The sequence below is a fragment of the Ictidomys tridecemlineatus genome, chromosome 3, assembly GCF_052094955.1.
Source record: "Ictidomys tridecemlineatus isolate mIctTri1 chromosome 3, mIctTri1.hap1, whole genome shotgun sequence".
NCBI classification, from domain to species: Eukaryota; Metazoa; Chordata; class Mammalia; order Rodentia; family Sciuridae; genus Ictidomys; species Ictidomys tridecemlineatus.
Window position 1 is genome coordinate 188774016 of NC_135479.1, and position 26552 is coordinate 188800567.

At 33.4% G+C, this 26552-nt stretch overlaps 1 protein-coding gene and 1 long non-coding RNA gene across 19 annotated transcripts in view; one reads left to right on the top strand and one right to left on the bottom strand.

Annotated features, from left to right (window-relative positions):
- Window positions 1-26552, bottom strand: part of Robo2 (roundabout guidance receptor 2) — a 1537051-nt gene that overhangs the window by 571395 nt on the left and 939104 nt on the right. The gene's annotated exons all lie outside the window — the stretch shown is intronic.
- Window positions 23727-26552, top strand: part of LOC144375897 (uncharacterized) — a 72379-nt gene continuing 69553 nt past the window's right edge. Inside the window, exon 1 of the long non-coding RNA XR_013435748.1 lies at window positions 23727-25426. This is a non-coding gene — a long non-coding RNA (uncharacterized LOC144375897). The remainder of the gene's footprint in view (window positions 25427-26552) is intronic.

Genomic DNA, 26552 nt, shown 5'->3' on the forward strand with positions numbered 1-26552 from the left:
AATCAGTGTTACTTCCCCCATTTATTGACTTTATCTTCCTTTTTTCAATAAAAGGCTTTTTTTGTTGTGGTTGTTTTGTTTTTAACTCATTTCCTTTGAATTTAAAGATGGAAGGTCACAGACACAAAAGCTGATTATTTTTCCACCTAGCAGTTCTGAAATGAGATAAATTCCCATTAAATAAAGCAACATTTTTCCATTCTAATAGCCATCTTCTGTTGTTTCGTGTCCTACTATTTATTTTAGTTCAAAATTCTTGACAAAACAAAGACCTCCTGATGTGATAAGAACAAGTGGCAAGATTATTGTATTCGGCATATGAGTTATAGTAAATTAAATATGATTGACAGCCATGTTGCTGAAGGCTTCAGAGGTAGAAGAAAAGTCTTTTAAAAATCCATAGAGCTGATATCTGATCACAATTTCAGTAGTATTATCATATATATAAAACTTATTTCATAAAGAAATATGGTTTGAGATATGTTTCTCACTTATATATACATATGGAACATTGCTTTTTCTATATCAAAATTATCTGAACTGTATACCATGGCACAAGGGAAAAGATAGGGGATTTAGAGATGTGTAGGGCTAAATGCCCACCTTGGCACTCCTGACATTGTGACTAAGGGTAAAGCGCTTCTCTGTAAAATGTAAGTTTCTCACCTAGAGAATGGAGCTAATGGTTGCATTACAGAGCTATTGAAAAAATTAGAAAATATATTAGGTTAAGCCACATAAAACTGTTTTTGTAGAATAAAAAGATTGACCATTTTGTAAGATCCAACATAATTAACATGACTATTGCTATTAACATTATTTTTGCCAGGAGCTGGACTTACAAAAATAAATGTGGAGCTATTTTTGGTGGCTGGAAGTCATATGCATATGAAGATAATGACAAGTTTGCTGTTTACAATCAATGCAATATCTTTCTTTCAGAGAAACACAGATTGATGCATGGTAGCACTAAGACCTGAAAAGGCAACTTAAAATGCAAAACTAAAATTCTATAGTGCAAAACAATATATTAGTACATGGATAATTGGGAAGATGTCATAGTGTATAGATCAAGTTATATTTCTAGTGTGTGGGTATGTTCTAACATAGTCATCTGAACACTTTAGGTTTCTGTTTGCTTTTATGTTGAGATAGCAGATGGTTGGGTTTTCAAACTGTGGGTCTTGGTCTGAAGACAAGGAATCACCATGATGGAGAAACCCAGAGGGCCCAGGTTAGACCCTCCTTTCAATCACAGCAAAAACATTAAAAGCATTTGTATATATTGTGTTTCTTATTAAAAATAAGCTGTTAAAATAGTTTGAAAAGTATGGGCCTAAAATGTTTAGTACCCTTCTAACTCTAAAATGCATTGATTTTTATGATTCTGCCCGATACCAACATTGTTAAATGTCATTCTAGAATATAATTTGAATAGAGCTGCTTTAATCATAGATGGTTATAGGTTAAATACTTTTTGATCCTTCAGTGACCTTTTAGTAGACATTCCAAGGAGACAGAGTAAAAATGGAGTATTCTCTTAAAATATCAAAGAAAAGGAAAAGATATAATCACTAATACCAAGTTAAATTTCCGTGCCTCCCATAAATCCCCTATGTGTACACAAAGGCCCTTTCATTACAAATTGGTCACACTTTTGGAAGTGACACCACTAATAAAAACCCCTAAATGATATTAATCATGTTTTTTTTTTTTTAAACAGAGCTCATTTTAGTAAAACATTAGCTAACTCTTGTTAAATTGATTTTGGCCTTCTTGGTTAATTGATTTTAAACACTATTTCCTCCGAGCTTTTATGATGAGCTGCACTGGAGGGAAATGACAAGATTTCTCCTGAAGCATTGTCTAGAAATGCTATATTTCCTTTTTTTCCCTTAAATTAATTCTCTGTTTTTAAGGAGAGTTAAAAAGTTTAACTTTTAAAAATACTATTGAGGGTGCAAATACCTATTTGAAAAAAGTAAGTTCAGTAGAGTTCATTTCATAATTATGATGACAACCTACAATATTGATGTAATAGAAGCACAACAAATTTAATAATAAAAATATAATTTACCAAGTGAAAGATTCATCATTCAGGAAAAATCTAAGAAAGCTGGAATTCAGATGTTGAATAAGCATCTGCTCGATCATTTGGCTAGTTTTCTTTTACTCTCTTTTTCTTTCTCCTGCTTTAATGGACCACCATTAACCACCAATTCCTTTGCTTGTCTCTGATAATAGAGTAACACTTAGGTGGTCTGTTGGCCACCCCCAGGCCCCAGCTGTCCCCAATTGTTCATTCCTTTAACAAAACCAGGTCTTTTCTGATACAGTACCTCGAATTTTAATTCAAGAGACAGCTACACAGTTTAAATAGAAATGCAAGATACTGATGGTCAGGACTTCCAACCCAATGTCCTGTTTTCTGGGGTTTCTCATCTTCTAAAGTGAGTGTGAAAACTGCTGTGTTCTGTATCATAGGCTGCCACCCCATTTGGAGTCACATGCCATTATGCAGTTCACCTTGTGAACATCTCAGTCAGACCTCTATTCAAACGCAGCTGTAGTGGGGAAGGACTGAATCCCACTATCTGCTGTGAGTTTAATCACAGTTTTACCAGGATTGTCCAGTGAACGAATTATCTAAGTTGCTTGACAGAGAGGAATGTTAAATGAAATAGTAATCCATTTAGGTGGTAGTGTGGGGAACGTAAAATAAGAGACGGGACCAATTTAGCAGCCATTCAAAAATTTTAATGTGTTAAAATTTTGGAGTTTATCAGACAAAATGTTAATACCTTATGGAATTCAGGCTTAAAAATGAAGACAATGCATTCCACAAAATTTTAATTGTCCTGAAAATATTTGGGCAGACCTTGCTAATAGGAAATTAAATTTGGAGAAACTTATGTTTATCAAAATGCTAAACTGAGTGATATCAGAAAATCTTCTAGCTTATTGGAAATGCATAAAACTACTACCATTTAGAAACAACATTTCTAACTAAACCTCCTCAGTCTCAATAGTATTATGCCCTCTTACTATAAGCAAATAATTGAGGTCTTAGTTATAGAGGTGGTTCTAAACTCAGGATCTTAAGAGGAGGAGAATCTATCTTACTAGGGATATATCTTCCCCAATAGGAAGAAAATAGTAATACATATTACATAATCTATTTCTCCTTATAGAGTTCATTTATAACTAGAGCCCTTCCATTAGAACCAGAGCCCTAAAGGCATGGGATTTAAGGTGTACTATTTTCTGATGTATTTAAGTATTGTTATTTTTATCAATAACTGCCATTTATATTTAAATATGAGTCTTGAAGTAAATTTACAACAAATTATATATTTTTGCTTCCTTTTTAGTCTCAAAACCACATTCTGCTTTCTCCCCTACTCTAAAAATCATGACTCTCCAATTATAAGCCCCAGTCAATGAGAAAATATAATTTAGTTAATAGAAATTTCCACCACAGCCAATCTCTCAGAAGCACATCTATCTTATAAATTAAGGTACACCTATAATTTAATTTATTTTTCTACTTTCCTTTAAAAATTATCTCAATTCTTATTAGATTAAGAATGTGATGCCAAGTAATTACAAATTATACTAAAACACTAATGTTGGCCAATTCTTACGGAGAAAAGGATTTAGAGAAATTTATTTCTTTAATGAATAGTCTACTATGCTTTCTAATTCTGTCATACCCAAGATCAAAATAGAAATGCTTCCTTCCCATAGAAAGGGATGCTATTAAGTAAGCTGAAATCATATAGTGAAATAGAAAAAAGTGTCAAATCAGACAATGCAAGCGTGGAATTAATAAAAATTTGCCTACACAGAGGGAAATAGAACTGACCTGAATTTAGGAAGATACTTCAAAGTGTAATTCACAGCAGCTGATTATCAGAAAGGCCAGGATTGTTGAAATAAAGATAACCAGCTAACTCCTAGGTACCTAAAGTTACGGACGAGGCTCTGACATTCCAAATGTTTAAGTCTACAGGGTAATTGTGACAATCAAACAAATTTGGAAATAATTGATTTCTGAGATTCCATTAGGCAAATCTTAGCAACAAAAGCTCACCATCCAGTGGTTAACTTATTTTTCTCCATTTAGGCAACCGAAATTCCTATTTTCAAGAGACTTTTCAATTCAGAACAAAAGCATACATGCTATTGCCAGGAGACTAAATTCACATTATTAAAATTGGCTTGATAGTGTCACAAAATTATCTATCTATTGTTTTTTAACTAACACTTTTAATGAAGGAAGCTTATATTTAGGCTAGAATTTTCCTGAAGATTTGATATAATAAGAAGTCAACAAAGGATATAAAAATCCCAGAAATAAACTTGCACATTTGAACTATTTTCTGTCTCTATACACTGAACTTATGTCTCTCAAAATGGACCACAGGTAACTGTAGAGAGCAGTATTGGTCCCAGGCATACAGAAAGCCACATTGTAATCCTTGAATATATTAATGAGATATCAAAGTTATTCGCATTCTATTTATTTATTTGTATTACAATAGGTGAAATAGTCATACACTTCATATATTCCTCAAAATTTATGTAGCCATTTATTTATGTACATATTCAGTTTGAGATTTTAGTGAGAAAAGAATACATTTCAAAGAAATTTCAGGCCTAGATAAAGTAGCTATAAGTTGGGTTCACAAATTACTGTTGTTTTTAAATCATGCCTCTTCAAATGGTGAATTAATTCATCATTTTTTAAACCTGTGTGAAAATGTTTTTGTCTGAAATTTCAATCGGGGTCACAGCATGACACAAAGGGCACATTCCTACTGATATTTTGAGAATATTTTAATATAGAAGGTTTTTACAAAAGTTTATGTAAGGTTTAAGGAAAACTACACTGGAGCTAATCACAGGAAGGAATTACCATCATTCCTATGCCTGAAAAATGGAGCTGTAGAGAGATACCCAGCTGAGAAGACAAGAAACATCTACCGAGTTAGAGCAATGCAGCCAACATGGGTCAGTTGGGTTAGAAGGGAGTCTGGGGAAAACTTCCTAGTCTAACCCTTCCCTGGCCCTATCATCATTTGGAAGTGCTCACCCTGGCCAGACTCAAGCACAGGCTGTTGATGCCATCAAAATGGTCAGTTTCCCCAGGGCACTGAATAGGATGAAGGGTCTGAAGATGGATTTTGAGTACTAAGTAGAAGACACACAACACAAGAAACGAGTCTTTTTTTTTTTTGACATAATAATGTCAAATATATACTTATTTTGATTTTCAAGTAAAAACAGACATTCATTCATTAGACCAATGATTCTTTGAGTTGATTTTCTTAGGTATTGTGTCACCAGTGAAGAAAAACTGAGTTGAAGCTCTGGGAAGTTGGATTAAGCTTTCTGGTAGTATCTGAAGTCTCCTGATTAGAAATAATGAGGTGTAATATGAGCAATTTAAAAAATATATAATTTTATCATGAAATATATATTGTGAAAATAATATATATATGGTTATATTAAATCATACAATGCTGAAATACATTTAAAATAGCAATAGTTTGCATGATTCCTTAGCTAGTAACTGTAATGTAAATCACTAAAACCCTTTGGAAGAGTAAGTTTAGTACTCCTTAAGATTGTAAAAATAATTTTAAAAAAGTGCATGTACTCAGACAGAGTTAGCTTTTCTTCACTGTGACAAAATACCTATAGCTTTCACCACCTCCCAATAGTCATTCAATTATGAACACTCATCAGTGGGGTGGATCCAGCAATGAGGTTAGAGCCTCATGATCCAATTACTTCCTTAAAGTCTTACCTCTAAACCTTCCTGCATTGAGGACCAAATCTTCCACTCCTGAGCCTTTGAAGGACATTCTGGATCCAACCAAAAAATAGACTCAAGGATTTCCTTTCGAGGAATACATTATATAAGAATGTGTCTCAGAGATGTTTACACAAGAATACTGTCCTATTCCTTGTTCTATACTCAAAGGACTTAAAATCAGCATATTATAGTAACACAGACACATCCATGTTTATAATAGCTCAATTCACAATAGCTAAACTGTGGAAGCAACCTAAATGCCCTTCAATAGATGAATGGATAAAGAAACTGTGATATATATACACAATGGTGTACTATGCAGCATTAAAAGAGAATAAATTATGGCATTTGCAGGTAAGTGGATGGAGTTGAAGAATATCATACTAAGCAAAGTAAGACAATCCCCAAAACCAAAGGCCAAATATTCTCTCTGATAAGTGGATGCTTATTTATAACAGGGAGTAGGAAGGCAAGGGAAAAATGGAGGAACTTTGATTGGGTAAAGGGGAGGGAGGGGAGATAAGGTGCATGGGGGCAGGAAAGATGGTGGGATGAGATGGACGTCATTACCCTAGGTACATATATGACTCTACATATGGTGTGATGCTAAATCGTGTACAACCATAGAAATGCAAAGTTGTGCTACAATTGTGTACAATGAATCAAAATGCATTCTGCTTTCATATATACCTTATTGATCATTCAAAGAGTACATTCCTAGATATTAATCCATATGAGATTTTACCTGTCTTATCAACAAGCTTTCATTATGAACATTTTACAGAAAAAAAAAGAAACCAACACTCAGAGAAAGACATATGTATGTACATAATTATAATCAATAAAAGGAAAACTCAGATATTTTAACCTAAATCACATTTTCCCCATTATGGACTTTTCCTTCTTCTTTTTGTGACGTTCACAGATAATTTTCTAAAATCTTTAAAGTCTTCATTTCCTATAGTGTTTGTCTTATTTCCTTATTTTTCCTTTAGTTTTCTCCAAACCCAGGTGCCTTTAAGACCTTTTGAAGATTTCACAATTACACAGCTGTTTTGAATTTATACACACTCTACATTTATGTCATCTGGATGGCAGCGTGTAGATCAGTGGTACAGCGTGTGTGTGGTATGAAGAGGCCTGGAGTTCCATCCACAGCAACAACTACCACCAAAAGTACCATCGACATCTGGTCAGTACATACATTTTATATGTCTATCTTTGACTCCCCTATTTCTGTTAATTTACATAATCCTGATTGAATAATGCTTGAGACTTAAAGGTCTATGAATTCTTCACCAACACAAGAGTCAGGACAGACCGATCAAACTCAGGTATGGATGACTATACAAGTGACTGTCCTCACCCCTTAGGTGACAAGGTTGACTGGTATTCAAAAGAATCAAATAAATGTTTGTAAGCAACATATTTACAACCCAAGTAAGACCATTCTGAGTTTCTTATTAACATACAGTGAATGTTAATATCAAGACAGCACTTTTTCTAATATAACTCATTAAAATATAAAAATTCAGAAAATCAATGAATTCTTTAAAAAACAGAGAGGAGATACCTGAAGACATAGTTAAGTTCTAGTATAAGCCAGGTTTGGCCTAGAGGAGAAATGACAGAATCTTTCGGTATGACAATCTTCTTTATGACTTGGAGGCTAGGCCAGATGCAGAAACCAAATTAACATATGTGATCAAGTTTCCTCAGAATCATGCTCTCAAACCCTAAATAACCCTCTGTCAGGGCAGGAACAGCAGCAGCAGCCAGCCATTCTTTCACATGCCTGGTTAGACCCCCTTCAGTATTAAGTTGTCATTTATCATTCTTTTTTATTTCCTTTACTTCTCAAAATACAATTCCCACAGAATTCATATGTATGCAAACCTCTTTCTTTTCACCTTGCTCATCACCTTGTCAAAATATATAGTCCATTTTGAACCACAGATGACATGAGTTCATCACTACTGAATGACACCTGCCTTTTCAACATAACTCTATTTTGCTTAATATATGTTGAAAGGAACTATATGGCAAACAAATAATACACTATTGTTGCAGCAATAGGAACAGTTGAGCTGACTCCAGAAATTATTCAGGACATCATCAATACATATGTAATGAATATCTGAGCCCTGCCCTTCCTCAAAGAACCCTGAGAGCACTTCTAGAAAAAAAAAATAGTTATCAGATAATTAAAATGCAGTTCCAGAAACACTGAGGAAAAGGACAACCAGTTTCGGAGTTAAGAAGACTTTTCCAGTAGTATTGGCATTTGGAGATAAGTTTGAAAAAAAAAATCTGGACAGCAGCACAGGAAGTGTGGACAAAGGGAAAAACGTCTGCAAAAGACATGCTGTCTCCATGGATCATGGATCTGAAATGTGCAAGATGGAAACTGCATAAGGAAAAGCCTAGGAAAGTGGCCAAGACATAGTCTTACTTTATAAAAAGAAGAGACTATGTCATCAGCATAATATTACTTTAGATTATCATCTGCAAAGTATTTGAGGGAACAAATATCAGCACAAGACTTTTTACTGGAAGCAAAATGTCTATAAATGGGGTTTTCCTCTGACTCTGCAGCAGATTTCTCAATAATCACTCTGGTCCCCAAAGCATGAATGAGAAGTTTGATGATAAGCAGCTTTCAACTGAATTTAGACATTTGGTTTTGATTGCTTTCCTGGATAGGTTTGAAATACTATGGATGTTGTATAGCTGCAGGCAAGTGATTGACCTAACAGGGTTCCCATTTTCAGAGGGAGTAAAATGTGGGAGTAGGTGTAACTTCAATTACAGCCTCTCTTTCCACTTTCAGTCCTAAACTACTATTCAACTGGTTGCCAGCAAGGAACAAAGAACTCAAAGCTTAAACCATTGTTGCCTATGAATTTTCTTTACATCTTTCTAGCTCTCTCTTTTTATACCATTGGCAGAATTACAAACCACAAATTTAGTTCCTATGTTCAAGAAACCAACAGAAAGAACTATGCAGATTTAATTAGTGTCTTTAGTTATTAATCCTGAGGTTTTTAAGAAAGTTTCATATGACAACAAAGTAGTCGTTATTGATGGACATTTTCAAAGTTTATAATTATCGTTGACACATTAGAATTTTAGAATTTAAATCTTTCTCTGTTTTTTTTAAAGTGACTTCAAATTATTAAAGAAGTAAACATAATTTATAAGTTAAAATATGTTTCCAAGTTTGGTTATATATTCTGGAGCTGCCTAGTTTATAATGAGGGGCTAAGGGAACTGTCAATTTGAAGAATTCTAGGCAGAGAAAGAAAAGATGGATTTTGCAGCTTTTCTCATAAAGACTCACTGGATCTTATTAAAGAATCTGTTTTCACCACACCCACCCTGCAGTCACTATGACTGGGTCTAGAACAAAAAGCTGTGAACAAAAGCCTGATAATCATCCTTTTGCTAAACATTTTCTACATATTCCATATGCTTCAGCTAACTAGCAAGTGCTCTCTCATTTGTTCTCGAAGGACTGTGAGCTAAATGACATAACTTAGGTGTTTTCCTGGAAGAAAGGTCTTACTTTCTATTCTGGATTTCTCCCTGGCCTGAAGGTCTCTCATTCCCATATTTTCTCTAGCTGGAGGGACAGTAATGATCAAGGGACAGCATGCTTTGAGAACTTCTAAAGTGATGGTCAGATTCATATTTCATAGAGGATATTGTTTCCAAGAAAGTGGAGTAGTTGTAAAGGTGCTGCAGAATGAAGGACCCTTATCTAAGCATCTACCATATTCACAGATGTATATAGAAAAATAATTACTAGACACTCACTATGGAGATAAAAAGTAGAGAACAGTAAAGTTTATATATTAAAAAGATAGCTTGCTTTCTCCTTTTACTTCCCCATCGGATCCACACTAGAAGATTCTTGTGGGACGGTTTGTTTATCTACCTTAATAATAATGTGTTCCTGGGTGTATGGTCAGTCATCAGAATGCTTTGATCTTGTGATCATAGATGAATGTTTGTGTAGATATTTTCCAAACATGTATAAAGTAAAAATTATTTTAATTCTTCTAATTTTCATGGGTATGCCAGATCAAAAAGAAAAACATTAAACTGTAACAAAACCACAACTAAATAAATAATTACCTATGGGTTGGATTTAGAGACTGAAACAAAAAGATATCATTGAAGCCAAAATCCAGCTGAAATCTTTTGCCAGTATTTAGACAAGACTACAAACTTCAAAGATTAAGTTAATTATTATATTTGCACATTAGGTCTTAGCAAATAAAGATGTTTCTTTTTAATATATAAGTAGAAGCATAATTATGTTATCATCCTAAGATTTATTGGACTTTGAATACATTTAAGCTACTTTAACAAAGCATCATTTTTAGAATTTCAAATAACATGTGATTATAAAATAGATGATGACTAACTATGATATTTTAATATAAAATAATGCATTATCAGTATAATTTGTATATTCAAATATAGCCAGAGTAGAGTCCTTAAGATTTAGATTTTGAGAAAAGATGTATTTTGATAAAACAGGAAAAGACTTAATTTGATGTATAAATTAATGTAAACACTAATCACATTAATAAATTTAAAATTAATTTGTCATGAGTTCTAGAATATGGGATAAAAGGATCATTCTTAAGGACTTGAAAGAGATAATTTAAGGAAAATAAATTAATATGAACACTAAGATGTTTAATTTGAACACTAAGCTACTTAGCTGAACTATTAACATGGTTGAAAAGTAAAATTCATTTTAAAAGATAATTTTATGCATGATAATTAATATCACAGGAGTTTTACACATTTCTTTAAGTATATTTATCACATGCTTTCCAATAATAGATTTATAAAACTTTTGATTCATTTAAATAATAGTGACTGATGTTCAGATTTGAGATATACATTGTGCTAAATGTCTTGTGGAAATCAGTTGAGTAGGTAGGTAGAGAGGGTATACAAAGAAGACAGGGCCTCTAACCTTGATGAGCTCACATTCCAAGCAGAGTGAGTCACATATGTCACATATATATGCAACAAAATACATTAAGTGCAGTATTTTTGAAGGAAAATGAAAGGAGTCACTTTATAGTTCTCAGATTGTTAGCTCATTGTGGAATAGAAAGATGTTCATAAATGACATTACTGTTTTGGTTTGATGTTAAGAGGATCATCTTTCCCACAATGAAGAATCTTGGTACCACTAATCTGCTGAGAATTTTGTTCTAGAATCATAGATTTGATAGAGAATGGTGTTAGTGATGTCCTTATGAAATGGAGAAGGGACAATTTTCACCATTTAGACCTCAAAAATCCTAATTCAAAAATCCCTCCTCAAACCCTTAGTGCACAGACTTGCAGTGTTGGCCATCACTGGTTCCATCTTAAAAGATCTGATGTTCTTTGAATATGCATCAGATTTCCACTGCGGTTTGAGTTTCCATTGTGATGCTCACAACTATTTTTAATATTTATGGAATGGAGCTTCAGTCTGTTGTAAATTCAGAGCATATGTTCGCCAGTGACAAGAACCAGAGGAATGCCATACATTTTATGAACTGTTAATAAGTCCGTAAACTGATTGTTTTGTAGCCAAAACTCTGTTACTACTGGCAATAGCCGACATTCCAATTTGGATTTCTGCTTGAGAATGAGTCTGTTTTAAAGTAATAGCTCTGTTCTTGCCCTACTTTTGCTCAAAGTATGGTATCCAATTTCATTTATGGAGCATAATTTTAAGGGGAAATAGAAGCAGGGCTGCACTGTTGCTTCTTTGTTCTTATGTGAAACCAGCGTTCACTGTTTCAGAGTCAGTGCTCATTAATAGAAATTTAACAGGCGCACAATGTCAAATGGGTAAACTCTTCAAACCTTGTCTTGGCTCTGAAATACCTGATATCACATTGAATAGACTAAAACTCATAGCACATCATGGCAAGTGTTGGAAATTACCCCTGCATCTACAGCATTTCATTCAGATTTTACCAATGTATTTTATAAGTGAATAATGTTTGAAAAGTTTTAAACTAAAATACATTTTAAGAATGAAAGATATTTTATTATTTCATTTTAATATCATTTTGTATATGCATTTTCCCTTTATACTACTTTCTTACATTCAAAATAACCTTCCTCAATAGATAAGAATTATCACTAAAAATGTTTATCAATTATCGGCTTATATTAGAAAGTCCTGTCTTCAGAACTTTTTGTGATGACTTCCATCAAGAAAGTTTATAACATTTGAAGTAGATGTGCATGGGGAAATAAGAGTAACTAAAGATACCAGCTACCTATAAATAATGGTTATTTGAAAACATAAATTTTGAAAGAATGAGCACTCTGTAATGGCCAACAAATGTTTAGGTTAACATGAGAACTTAATGTGAGACTCAAGACCTTGCAAAAGCAAAGTATCAGAGGGAGAGCTGTCCAGACTGAGAGAGAGGGTCAAAGGGGCACTCTGGAGGTAGGATGTACACATTGTAGGATGTACACATGTACACATCCTGGCTGCTTAATATGCTGTGGTAATGATGTCATCATAGGACCCAAGGACTTTTAGTGACCTACCAGGCATGAGTTTGAATCATGTCCAGTGCAAACCCTAAAGAATCACTCAGGTTTGTGCAGTCCATTTGCATCTGACAATAGTTCCTGTGTGAAATAATTTCCTCTGTGGTCTTACTGGGAGGGATTTTTAAAGATCATGTGTACTATTTTTGGTTAGAACAGAGGATTGATCTCTTTTCCTTTTCTCACTGGACATTGAAGACATCATCTGGTCTCAGGTAGAAGTGTAATATAAAGGAAGAATAAAACAAGTCTGGAAATATTGAGAGTGACAGCAAAAATTTACCAGCTTAAACACCTATGTGTCATGAAATGCGCTAGTTGCCCTGGAGGATACCAAAGTAAGGAAAATGTATCCCCATCTTTACCCTTACCAATTCACTGGAAGAATACATGGAATGGAGAACTCAGAGGTGTAGATGATTCAGTACTGAAAGGGAGAGTATGAACTCATAGGGCTAAAGATCAGGCCTCTGAAATAAGGCCTGCAGTTAGGAGTTTAATGCAGGCACAAAGCACACAACTCTTTAAAAGTACATTTTATATAAATCCCAAGGGATCCTCATGCATGTTATCAGTCTTGTCACACATTTCTTGCTAAAATGTGAGTCTTTTCTGTATTTAGTCAAGAGCTGGAATTCCTGTAATTATTGCTAGAGTGAATACCATTAACTAGAATATAGTTTCTCCAGGGGATAAAACAAGATTGACATTTCTAAACTGAGTAATGTTATTTTAACAAGGAGTCACACGACAAAAGCATTTGACTCTTGCTGAGTTGTAAAGACATATTCTCTCTTTTTTGTTTTTTAAGTGTAAATAACAGTGGTCATGTTGGACATTTTATACTTTAAGTTAAAAGAAACTGTATCCTGGATAAAGGGTGTTATGGGTACCCCTAGTTATCTCTAAGACAACCGGTTTCTGCCTTTGTTTATGATAACCTTGAGTGCATTCACTTATTTATGGTTCGTTAGATTCAGAACCAACCAGGCTGTAGACAACAGTGCTATCTAATTCCAAGACTGAATAAAGAAACGGGAGTAAGTTCCACAACAAATAAACAGGCACTTTGTACTCATTTTGCAGTTAAGAAAAAAAAGGAGGGGACAGGGGTTAGCAAGGATGGTGGAATGTGATGGACTGATATCATTATCCAAAGCACATGTATGAAGACATGAATTGGTGTCAACATACTTTATATACAACCAAAGATATGAAAAATTGTGCTGTATATGTATAGTAAAAATTGTAATGCATCCCAATGTCACTTATTTTTAAAAAATCAATTAAAACATTTTAACAAAACAAAACAAAACAAAAAAAAAAACCAAGAGCTTCTCTTCTCCATAAATAGATGGTTGAAAACATCCTTTAGAGGTAATATCATCACTGGAGAAGCCTAACTAAATTATAGAAAACCTTGAGGGTTGGGACTGTTTGGGGAGAAGGCCAGTGTGAACTTTAATGCAAGTTCTTGCATTTTGAATGTAAATATTAATTTGAGCTGAGTTAATTAAATACTTATAAGTTGAAACATTGCTGCATCTGCTTCAATAAATAAATGCAGTTATTAAGACCCATTAAACATTTTTATGAAGCAAGTAAAGTGTTTCCTATGATCAGGTTTACTCCCTCAACATACTTGGCAAATCTTTCTGTAGTGCATGTGAGACAGTGCACTTAATTCAACCCCTTCCAGAGAAATTGCCAACACATCGCCTGCATTAATCACCAAACTACTCTAGGTGTGAAAATTAGTCATAGGCTAGTTGTGCATTCATTTGAGAATATCAAGATGTGAAAGCTTTTTGTACTCAATTACCAACATAACTTCTTTTTTTCCAAAAGAAAACACCATTATATTTAAAGTAACTGCTATCCACAGTTCGATATGAACCTCAATTTCCATACCTATAAATTATGAGTGATATTATTTGTCTTAATGATTATGGTGAGAATTATATGTTTGCTATTTTTTTCAAGTGAGGAAAAAAAATCTATGTTGATGTTTCATGAAACACTATAAATTACTTTTTGTATGTCAAATATTGCTAATATTATCTGAGACTAGGGCATTTGTCTTTATCAGTCTAGATTTCTTGAAAATATCCTCAATTTCTGTCTCTCCTCCTGTCCTTTTTTGGTTAAGGTTTTATACAATCTAGTCAAGTTTTTCATTTCTTTTGGATGTTTTTCTCAACTCCATGACCTGTCATGTCCTCATTTTTATTGTATGTGTTCATAAATGAATGCAAGTTATTGATAGTTTTATCCTAAAATAAGAAATGCTCAGCATTTCCTAATATATAGGCTATACTAGTTAATTGTAAAATCAACCACAGATCTTTGTAAAATCTCCCATAAACAGATGGAATCTCTCTACTCCTAGATTCTTAGCTGGTCTTGTGTTTTGCTTTGGCTGATAGAATGTGGTAGACGTGATATTGAACTTGATTGTAGTCCAGGAATAAAATAGCTTTGTGTTCTTTGGTGCTTCTTCTTGGGACCCTGCAGCAAAACGTGAATGAGGGCTGGCTGGGCTCCTGGATACCGAGAAAGCATGGAGTGCTCAGAGAAACTCCTGCTCAGGCCATTTTATGTCTTTTCCATGCTGATATGAAAAAGTGAAGCCTAGATCAGAACTTCACCCAAATTGTTGATCCACAGAATCATGAGCAGAAGTAAATGCTGATTGTTTTAAGCTACTAAAGTTTTATTGTCAATACTTACGCAGCAGCAGAAATTAAGTGATAAAACTGCAGATGATACATTGCCTGGAGCAAAAAGATTAGCAAAAGCTAACTCATACTGCCTGTTTTCTCTTGTTATTCTTCCCTTCCTTCCCTCCTGTTTTCCTCCCTCCCTCCCTCCCTTCCTTTCTTCCTTGAACCCAGGGGTACTTAACCACAGAGCTACATCTCCAGCCATTTTTACTTTTTATTTTGAGACAGGATAAGCCACTAAGTTGCTTAGAGCCTCACTAAGTTGCTGAGGCTGGCTTTAAACTTGCAGTCCTCCTGTGATCCTCCTGCCTCAGCTTCCCAAGCCACTGGGATTATTGTCAAGTGACACCATACCTGGCTCTCTTATCTTATTCTTGATTAGGTAACGATCTTTAACTTTTCACACTCTTGGAATTTTGTGCTATTATCTTTTCACACTCTTTTCATTTGTCCTATTATCAGAACATCATTTCATGGAAATATTCCTCTTATTTTGAAGATCTTTTATTTTTACTTTTAAAAATGTGTTTTTTTGGCTATATGATGATAGAGTATATTTTGACATATTATACTACATGGAGTATATCTTATTCTAGTTAGGATCCCATTCTTGTAGTAGTACATGTTGTGGAATTTCATGGGTGGTATATTCATATGTGAACATAGGAAAGTTATGTCAGATTCATTCTAATGTTGTTTGTGTTCCTATCCCCTTCCCTTTTCTTCATTCCACTTTGTCTAATCCACTGAACTCCCATTCTCCCCTACCCCTTGTTGTTGTGTGTTAGCATCTGCATATCAGAAAGAACATTTGATCATTAGTTTTTTGGGATTGGCTTATTTCACTTAGCATGATAGTATCCAGATGCAGTCATTTACCAGAAAAGTCACAAAATCATTCTATCATTCAATTGTGTTTATATACCACATTTTTTATTTATCAATTCATCTGTTAAAGAGCACCTAGGTTGATTCCATAGTTTAGCTGTTGTGAATTGAACTGCCATAAACATAAATGTGGCTGTGTAGGATGCTGATTTTAAGTGGGATAACTGAGTCAAATGGTGGTTCCATTCCAAGTTTTCTAAGGAATCTCCATACTGCTTTTCAGAGTGGTTGCATCAATTTGCAGTCCCTCCAGCAATTTATGATCATACCTTTTTTCCCCAAATTCTTGCCAACATTTAATGTTACTGATATTCTTGATAATTACCATTCTGACTGGAGTGAGATGAAATCAGTGTAACTTGTATTTCTCTAATTGCTAGAGATGTTGAACGTTGTTTTCATTTATTTGTTGACCTTTGTATTTCTTCTTCTGTAAAGTGCATGTTCAGTTCCTTTTTCCATTTATTGATTGGTTTATTTGTTTTTTGAGTTCTTTATATATGGAGATTAACGCTGTATCCAAGGTGCAGGTAGCAAAGTTTTTCTCCCATTCTGTAGGCTTTTTCTTCACATTCTTGATAGTTTCCTTAGCTGTGAAGACCATTTTAGTTTGATATTACCCCATTTATTGATTCTTGCTTTTAACTTTCTGCACTCTAGAAGTCTTGTTGAGGAAGTCATTTCCTAAGCTGACATAATGGAGTGTTGGGCCTACATTTTCTTCTAGTAACTCAGCATGTCTGGCCTAATGCCTAAGTCCTTCTACCACTTTGAGTTGAGTTTTGTGCAGGGTGAGATAAAGGGGTTAAATTTCATTCTGCTACATATGGAAAAGCTATATATGTTAAATGCAAGGCCAACATCATTCTAAATAGAGAAAAATTGAAAACATTCGTTCTAAAATTTGGAACAAGACAGGGATGCCCTCTTTCACCTCTTCTATCCAATGTAGTCCCTGAAACTCCAACCAGAGCAATTAGGCAAAATAAAAAATCAGAAGTATAGTAATAGGAAAAGAAGAGCTCAAGTTATCGCTATTTGCCTTCGACATGATCCTCTATTTAGAAGACCCAAAAACACTCTATCAGAAAACTTCTAGAACTCATAAACAAGTTCACTAAAGTAGCAGGATATAAAATTACCACACATAAATCAATTGCATTTTTATACACTAATCATGAATCAGCTGAAAGAGAAATTAAGAAAACTATCCCTTTCACAATAGCCTCAAAACATAAAAATACTCAGGAATCAATCTAACAAAAGAGGTGAAAGTCCTCTACAATGAAAACTACAGAATATTTCAGAAAGAAATTGAAGAAGACCCTAGATGATAGAAAGACTTTCCATGTTCTTAGATATTTAGAATATTGTCAAAATGGCCATATTACCAAAATTTAATGCAATTACTATTAAAATTTCAATGATGTTATTTATAGAAATAGAAAAAGCAATCATGAAATTCACTTGGAGAAACAAGAGCCCAGAATTGCCAAAGCAATGCTGAGTGAGAAAAATGAAGCAGGAGGCATAACAATAGAAGACCTTATATTATACTACAGAGCTCTACTAACAAAAACAGCATGGTGTTGACACCAAGACAGTCATGAAGACAAATGAAACAGAAGAGACAGAGACAAACCCACATAAATACAGTTGTCTGATGCTAGACAAAGGTGTCCTAAACGTACACTAGAAAAAAAAGATAGTTTCTTCAACAAATGGTGCTGGGAAATCTTGAAGACCATTTTTGAACTCTCTCTGTGCTATACGAGGAAACCCTTTTGATTTAGGATCATCTCGAATGATCAGGCTCAGTGTTAGTGATAATAGTCCTTGATAAACATATTGAAGAATATCAGACCCCATGACAGATGGCACATATTAAATTTATTGGTAAGCAATGGCATATTTAACAGCAAATGTGTAATAAATGGTATAAATAAAAATTCAATATGAGGTATAAGAGTATCACTTCTACTATAAGATGAAATGTTTCAGGTACTTTAATATATTTCTTTACACATTTTTAAGTTATCTATATTTAAATGGAGGAATATATATATATATAAAATTTATAATAGGGTTTCTCATGCTTACTTTGAAATGATCGTTCTAATTCCAATTATTTAATATTCCTATTAAAATTACAGTTACTCCCCAAAACTGTTCTGTAAACAAGCTATACATAGCAGGTATGTATGGTATTTCAAAATACCAAATTTATCTCAGAATAGACAGAACAGAGAAATGCATATAAAATAAAATACCTTATACATAAAACTGAATCTTTATGCAAGTTTTACTTATTTTATTGCCTTTAAAAAATAACCATAACTGTACTGCAGAAACAGACACATGGTGGGTATGTATTTTATTGCATACCAGTTAATAATTACACTAGAAACCATCAATAATACTTTATTTAAACAATAACATCAGACCAAGAAATAACAAAGAATAGTTTTGTGTGCCTAGGAGATTCAAAGAAGGAAGGACTACTTTACTGTGTTAAACTCTCTTTCATAATTTACTATAGTTCAATGTGAAAATACCTGGTAAAATGTATTCAATATTTGTGGTGGTGCATGCCTGTAATCCCTGGTGCTTTGGAGGCTGTAGCAGGAGAATCACAAGTTCAAGGGCAGCCTAAACAATTTAGCAAAATCCTCAGCAACTTAGTGAGATCCTGTCTCAAAATGAAAAAATAAAAGAGGAAGGGGATATTACACAGTGGCAAAGTGGCCCTGGGTTCAATATCCAATCAAAACATTTTTTTTTACTCCATATCAATGGAAGACCAGTATGAATTAAAAATGGTTTATTATAAATCATTTTGAAAGAGACTATTTTCAAAAACATAGAACACTCAGACTGTGGCTAAATATTGTGATAAATGCACTATTATTTTTACTTTTAAATTTTCTCACTTATATCTAGTGTAAATTTCAGCCTTATGCAAAAATTATTTCTAATCTTAAATAAATAAATAAAAATTTACCAGTATTACCATCTGAGGAAGATTTGCTAAAAACGATTAAAGATGAAGGAAGAGGAGAAGGAAAATGGAAGAAGAAGGAAGAAGAAAGAAGAAAAGAGGAAGAATAAGAAGAAAACAACAACAACAAATGGAACTCAGTGATTGACATACAGCTTTGCCAACTTGGTATGTTTGAGTTATGATGCTCCCTGTAATAATTCATTTACTTGTTGATATAATTCAGGAAATTAAGACACATTTCTGTTGTAAAAGGGAGAGTGAGGATAAGATATTAATAAAATCTGTACAGGAAATATCAGGATATTATTTTAAAATGTGGGGATCTCCCTAGGAACAGGCATTGGATATTTTTAAGCCCTCTGCCCATAGGCTCTTTGCCTGCTATCTGGCATACAGTATGACTTCAATAAAAATTTACTAAAAAAAAATTAAAGATATTTTTATGAACTATTTTGATTCACACAAATTTCTGGGGAAATTATAATAAAGTATCTTATTGTAACATAATTATTATCCTGTTTGCTTATTGTAATCCTCTTAGTCAATCATTTATAATTGGAAAAGTAAAGGGTAGCCAGTAACAGCAGTTCCAATGTACCCAATGCATGCAGAAAGTTTTAAAATTTATATTTGAAAACCCCAAATTTATTCTCTATAGATATAACATTGGAAATAATTAGGATCATATGCCAGCACACAAATTGTTATTTGATCTTTAATGTAGCTAATGGAACAAAATGAATTTCAAGTTTTGATAGTTGATGAGTACACACAACTTTCCTTGTACCCAGTTGTCCAATGACAACATTTGAAACAAACAAATATATATATATATATATAATTTCCTTATGAGCTCATTTAGCAGATTTTAAAACATTATCTGCCATTTTAGGGGCCAAAGAAACCAAGGGAGCAATATCCATCAAAGTGTGGGTTCCCCTTCATGTTTAAACAGAGCAATTACTATGAATACATGCTCATGAAACCAATTCACATTGAGGTGTGAATGATTAAAAGCTTTTTAACAAGATTGAAAGAGATAGATGCATTTGTTTTTTTTTAAAAGGTCATTAACTAAACTTTAATTAGAAGAATTTCAAGCATCATAGCAAAGTAATATTTTAAAAAAATAGATAATGTGAATTTGATAGTGATCTAGAACAAATAAAGTTTTATTTTGAATAATTTGTATGCAGCTTAGGGCATCATTTCCTCTAAGCTACCTTTAAATTTCACAAATTCATTATTGTTTCATTTTTAAAGACAGAGTTGCTAAGAGCTCCAAGTCATTAATTTTACTTTTTAAAGTAATAAATCCCATTGCAATGATACTAGTAGCTCTTGTTGGAAGGTTGGTAGAACATACATTGATCAATAAATCAGAAGCTTTGAAATTTTTTTAAAAAATGCTTTTATTTTTCTCGAAACTTATTTTTCTATACCCCCAAAATTCACTTCTTAAATTTTAGATGATCATAGTAGAAAATATTGCTTTAAAAACTGAGGAATATCTTTTGTGACTGAGATGCTATTCCTAGAAGGGGAAGAGAGATTTTTATTCAGTAAAAGGGACATCAGGTCTCACATACAAAGGAAAAAAAGATTCTTCTTATTTTTGGAAAAAAATATGTTATACCAAGATTTCATATAAATTTCTTTCATAAAAATCATGTAAAATTGGTCCAAGCATATAGTCTTATTTTTTTCCCCTAATGAAATTATGGATCGAGATCCCAGAATGTGTGATGTCGAATAACTCTCACTGCTATTTTTACCACTGTGCAAGTGTTCATCCATGATGTTTCTCAGCCATGGTGATGTATAACTGTCATTTAGAAAAACAGAGCTTTAAATATGCTCATAATGTGTTTTCTGTTTTGTTATGTTTGTTTTTGTTTGTTTTTTAAACTGAAACTAAATTTACATATACACATATACTTGGATACTTGAGGATAGTAATCCTCAGAACGAAAAGACTAATGCTCCCTTGCTTTCTCTATCCTGTTTCTTCCAAAATCAATAGGTATGTGGGGGAGGGTAGATCTAACCATGTGTTTCTCCTGCACTGTGAAAGAGATTGACTTTTCTTAATAAGGTCTATGTTTTAAGTGGCATAAATTTCACACTCATAACAAAATGAGCATCAGCCACAAAGACCTGGAAGTTCTGTGTGGTCATGGAAATTTTAAAGGACAATCCCCTTTACATTTGGAGTTTTCCATTGCAGAGAAAATATCTGATTATAACCCTACATTTCACCATATATGTCCTTTATACTGGGGCCAATACCCTAACTGGAATCTTTCAACATAAATTCAGGGATTTTTGAACTCAGTCCTGCTCTATATGCTCTGATATTTGAAGCCTTTCTATTCCTGTTCACATTCTATTCACTTGATTTCTTATTGCAAATCAATAAATGGCAAGATATTCACACTGTGCATAATAAAAGACCAAAAGCCTAGTATGTTCATCTAACATTAGGGCTTTGTCTATATATTTTTTTTAAATTTTTTATTTTTTTATTGGTTGTTCACAACATTACAAAGCTCTTGACATATCATATTTCATACATTAGATTGAAGTGGGTTATGAACTCCCAATTTTACCCCAAATGCAGGTTGCAGAATGACGTCGGTTACACATCCACAATTTTACATAATGCCCAATTAGTAATTGTTGTATTCTGCTACTTTTCCTATCCCCTACTATCCCCCCTCCCCTCCCCTCCCATCTTCTCTCTCTACCCCATCTACTGTAATTCATTACTCTCCTTGTTTATTTTCCCATTCCCCTCACAACCTCTTATATATAATTTTGTATAGCAATGAGGGTCTCCCTTCATTTCCATGCAATTTCCCTTTACTCTTCCTTTCCCTCCCATCTCATGACTCTGTTTAATGTTAGTCGTTTCTTCCTGCTCTTCCTCCTTGCTCTGTTCATAGTTGCTCTCATTATATCAAAGAAGACATTTGGTATATTTTCTATGGTAATGAATGTTTTTTCTTTTCCTTGGATGCTAATTTATTTATTATCTTCTCCAAGCCCTCAAAACTCAGTGTATCTCATGAAAACAAAACAAAATCACATTGTAAAACCATGATTTATACAGCTTCCTTGAACAAACTAGAGATACAAGCTGACAGTAGTTATAAAAATATGAGCAACATTTCATTATAATTTGTATTGATGACTTCAACTGCACACAGACAGTGAAAACTAGAAAACAGTGCATGCTGTAGGATGATACTGCATTTAGATTAATTACTTACATAATTTAGAAGGCTGCAATACAGCATATTCACAATGGTTTGAAATATGGCTGCAATGAGTTATATGTTGAATACCCTATTTGTTTGTTTAATAATATTGGTACAGGTAGTCATTTAAAAAATTAAGCATTCCATAAATTTGTGCTATTTTAAAAGTTTTATATTTCTATTATTAGTGACTTTTCATATGTAGCATGTCTCTCCCTGTGTCCATATCTTCTGACTGGGAACACGTAGGCAGGAAAACTACCACCAAGTTGAAGAAAGACTGGATGTGGCTTTCAGGATAGACATCTTAAGAGAAATGAAGAAGAAAGTAAATCACAGTGAACTCAACAGAGTTGGTACCCTGAAATTCTGTGTTTGAATTTTATATTTCACTTTTTACATAAGTAATGGAAGAGAAAGGACAGTTGAGGCAAAATAATATTCAACAACCTTTATAAACAAAGTTAATGGAGATGGAAAGGAAAATAGCAGTATTAACATCTCGAGATCTACTACATCTCAGGAGATAAAATGCACAAATTTAAACCATTCATTAAATGGAATCCACAGGTTTAATGCAAATAATAGGATTCAGAAGGAACAAAGATGAATACTGAGTCTGGTAGATGTAAAAGAAATGCAAATGAGCCTTGTCCACACATACCTGTACACCTATGTGCCTGTGGACCACACACACACACATACATGTATGTGCATGTGCATTGCATCAACTATGAAAAAAAATTGATTTCATCCAGAATTTCAACTCATTGAAACATTTTTTCACAAATATCCTACCAGATTTCTCTCTACAGTTTTGTGTCATTGCTATTGTACTAAATGCATACTCATATATATATATATATGTGAATATGTGGATGCATATATATATATTATATATATATGTGGATGCATATATATATTATATATATCAAAACATATATATATATATATATATATTACATGATAACACACATTTCATCTCAAATGTTAAAATCATTCCCCAAATACCTAAGACTATAAGTGAAAAGAGAAATTATATTTTTTAGTCTTATTGTGTTATATATTATTTATACAAACCAGACCATAATAGAGTAATTAAGAGTAGAATCAGCTTATATAGAGTCAAAAGCTATTCTTTGTCAAGTTTATTTCAATAAATAGTTAATGTAAGTTTTCTGTGCCTCCATTTCCTAATTTACAAAATGGATACCATAGTATTTCATATAAAATTCTTCAAAAAGGAAAAGTTTATGCTAAGTACTCAATAAATACTATCTATTGTTATTCTTTCTATGCCACTAAGTTCCTAATGCTTTAGCAGTTTCATATTAAATTACATTTTCCTCTATAATTAAACTAGAAACCCTTTAGTTGGTCATTGACAGTACGAATGAGATAGTGTTGTTATTCAGCAAGCATTTAATTATCATATTAAAAAGGACTTTAGTGAAATAATAAATGTGTAGAGACAGGACTCACATGTCTTTTTCAGACTATGAATTATGACATAATATTTTATGCTACATACATTCATTCTCTGACAGCACAGAGGGGGCATTTGGAGTTTCTCTTTAGAGGGGGCCTGGAAATGTGCAGCACCAGGCAAGTCTTGGAAACCACTTCCTTTCTACACTGAATCTACTGAAATGTACGGAGGCTGGGTTTGGCTAACGTCTCTTTTCTTCTTTACCTCCTAGGACATGCACTGCCCTTGAGAAAGCAAGTTGTTTGGGGTTTTATTGTCAGAGCAAAGAACCAGAGTCCTGCAAGTCTCAGTTCCACTGGGACAGAGGCAACTACTCCACCGGGAATAACTGTGGGCTGGGAAGTCAGGCCCACACCAGCAGAGCAAAGTGGAAAAGGACAAAACTTATCACAGAGAGAAAATGGCAGGAGAGGGAGGAAGAATGGAGGGAGAAGGGAAGGCCAGAGGGAGGAAGAGAAAGAAAATGAAAATATTTTCTTCTGCATTTTTTACCTTGATGAAAGCCCACACTCCTGCAATACAGCTTAGGTAAATTATTGATAGAGTTCCCTGGAAAATGCTTTTTAGCCTGACTTATTCACACAATTGGCTTTATTTTTAATTTACTACTTCACTTTTGTGGTGGGAACTTTGGCCAAAGAGAATTTTTGGCAACCATCTATTCCCCCTACTGATCTCTTCTGAATCAGGTGAAGCAAGGCTAGAAAGATGTGATTTAAAGTATGCTTTTATTTGGTTCTTGGTGACACTAAGAAAAATAGGCTTATAGGTCTACCTTAGAATTGATATAAATAAGTATAATGACTTAAAAGAATCTTATTTTTCCAAGGAGAAATAAAGTGAAAACTGTTGTAACAACCACATTAGTAAATAGGTTGCATAGAATTATACTTTGTCTTTTAATTTGACAAACTCCAAACCTTTGAGCCAAGTGAAGTATAGCTTACATAGATGCATTTTAAAAGTAAGAAATGTCTAATTTACCAAAATAAAAGTTCACGTGATGAATAAATTTTTAGATTATTTTAATATTGCTTTGTTTTTCAGGATGCATTTTTATGTGGCATGGTTAGTTTTAAAATATTAATAAGTACACTTTTAATTAATTATGTATATGTCATGCAAAACATTCTTGTAAATGAAATAAAATGCACTGTTTGGAGAACTTTAATTTAAACTATTCCCATGGGGATACCTACTTATGCACAAATTAACTTGGTAATCAGTGATGACACAAAGAATCTATGAGAACTGGTGTTTCATCATTTTGAGGGGAGGGGAGGTATGAAAGAGAGGAATTTAGAATTACTGGTTTTAACATAAAATATTACTAGATTTTTAAGAAAGTAGAAGATCAGGTTAATTTTTAAAAATGCATGAATACTCAATGTCATAAAACCCCTGGCAGTATCCCAGTCAAATATATTAACACATAGATTTTGCCTTATCTTTTGTGATTACTGTTCCCTAAAGAGAAATAGGGCCAAGTAAATATTGCTAGAAGGCAAGGAATTGAGCTATAAACCCTGATGAAGATTTCAATCAAAGAGAAGTCACACATGAAGCTTGAAGAAACAAAATAACATGCGGCCTCAGACTTCCCTTCATCTACCACATGGCAGTGTGAAACTCAGACAAAATGAACACTACAAATAGGTCTGTAAATGCTTGTTCTTTGCCAATAGTCAAGATCTCTAGAGAGTAGTGTATTAAATTGCACATATTATCTAGCTAAACCCCAAATCATAAAAGCATGAAATTAGTAATTGACTCAATTTGCCTCATTTATTAGTTGCTCAGACCTCTGCTTGAATTAATATTGCCCAATGGAATTTCAAGGAGTGGTGACATGGCGTATCATGACAGAGATTAGCGCCTACTTCTATTACTGTACTTTAAACATCCCACATCCTCCAATTAGGTTAGCTCTAATCTAATATGCATGCTTTTGGCACTTTTATTGTCAATAAGATGTGACATTGGTTTCTTACAATGTCACGTTCATTTTAGGCAGTGTGGGTCTCATTCTGCCTTAATTTGGCAAAATCTTCTTAGTTGCTTGTTGCATCTTGTCTCTGCCATGAATTTACCTATTACATTTCCTAATGGTTTCAATAACATTCCAAAGATGGAGGTTAATTTTCACTACATTTTTATAATAATAAAATTTGCCAATAACAGTTATTCTGCATTCTAATGAAAGTATTATAACCAATTTTATACTTTCTTGACATGTATTTCTAATGTGATGATTAATATTATAATACATGTGCATGTTAAGTTTAAAATATTATTTTGATAGGACCTCTTTCTTAAAGAAGTGCTAATATTCTTAAATTCTTTTAGGGGAACTAAATTAATTTAATATTGTCCTCTGTCATAAAAATTCAACTGGTAGTAGAACACTAATAATTTCATGGGCAGTATGGCAATAAATAACAGGGAATTAAGACACTGCTTTCTGTTAGAAAATAACATATATAAAGACACATACACACACATATATACACATGTGTATATACACATACATAGGCATACATATATACTTGGTGGAAAAACACACATTACTGAAAAATGCTAGGTTTTATAACTTTACCATTACTTTAACTTGTGTCTTGAAAGCAGGAACATAAATCTTCAAAGCAGTGGCAACTCCTTAGAAATTTAATCTCTAGTAAACAACCCTGAAGATAAATATTCTGCATTCTGTAACTTGAACTTGATACATTTCATCACTGACCAATGCATACTGTTCAGCAAGCCATTCAAATAGGTGCTTTAG